Below are 1,082 nucleotides of genomic sequence, written 5' to 3'. Positions count from 1 at the left end.
AGGTGATCTGCCCGTCTCAGCCTCCCAAAGTGCTGGGATGACAAGCGTGAGCCACCACGCCCGTCCCCCATCCTACGTTCTGTCTCTCTGAATCTGAGGACTCTGGGCACCTCCTAGGAGTGGATCACAAGGATTTGTCCTTCTCTGCCTGGCGTCTCTCATAGAGCGTGACATTCTCAAGGTGCATCTGTGTCAGGTCCTGCATCAGAGCCTCGTTTCTGTTTGTGGCTGGGTCGTGTTCCAGCGCGTGGGTGGCTGTGCCGTGTCTGTCGATGGACACTGGTTGTTTCCCCTGCTCGGAGCTGGGAATCATGCTGCTGTGAGCAATTGTGGACATGTTTTTGTGTGGCCGTGTGTTCTCGATTTGTTTGAAAGGGGAAGGGGTTACAGACACATGACATGGGGCTGACCGGGCCAGGAGTGGGGCTGGGTGCTCACGGTGGGCAGAGGAGGCAGTCGCGGTGCCCGGGGGTTGGAAGGCCCATGGGGGTGTCTCCAGGGAGGGGCTCGGTGTTGGAGGAGCCCCTGTCTTGGAGGCCGGCAGAGCTGCCTGGGGACCCGCCCATGTCAGGGGGGCTCCCTGATTCCCATCTGTGCATGCCGGGCCCACTTTAGTGCCTCCTGCTTTCTGCTTTTGAACCCTCCTCAAAGATTTTCCCCACAGGAGACCAAGATGCATTTTTAAATCAAGAAAGAAGTCCCACGCACAGGTACTCTATTTCTGGAACATGATGTGGGAGGGAAGCGTTTGTCCTGGGTCACCGGCTGTGGGTGATGGTGGCGCAGGGCCCTGAGGCCTGGGCCGCCGAGGATGCAGCCAGGAGGGCAGACGGGCGTGTGGCAGTCCCAATGCCACACTGGAGGTCAAACTCAGTGGGTTCATCCTCTGCCAGTCCTGGAGCCCAGGATCATGGATCAAGGCGTCCCAGGGCAGTGCTCCCTCTGGAGGCTCAAGGGAGGATCCTCTTGCCCCACCCAGCTTCTGGGGGCTCCAGATGTCCTTGGCCTGTAGCCTCATCGCTCCAGTCCCTGCATCTGTCTCCATGCAGACACCCACTCTGTTTCTTTTTTTTTTTTTTTTT

This window comes from Mandrillus leucophaeus, unplaced genomic scaffold (assembly GCF_000951045.1).
Source record: "Mandrillus leucophaeus isolate KB7577 unplaced genomic scaffold, Mleu.le_1.0 Scaffold54, whole genome shotgun sequence".
NCBI classification, from domain to species: Eukaryota; Metazoa; Chordata; class Mammalia; order Primates; family Cercopithecidae; genus Mandrillus; species Mandrillus leucophaeus.
This window is presented reverse-complemented; position numbering follows the sequence as displayed.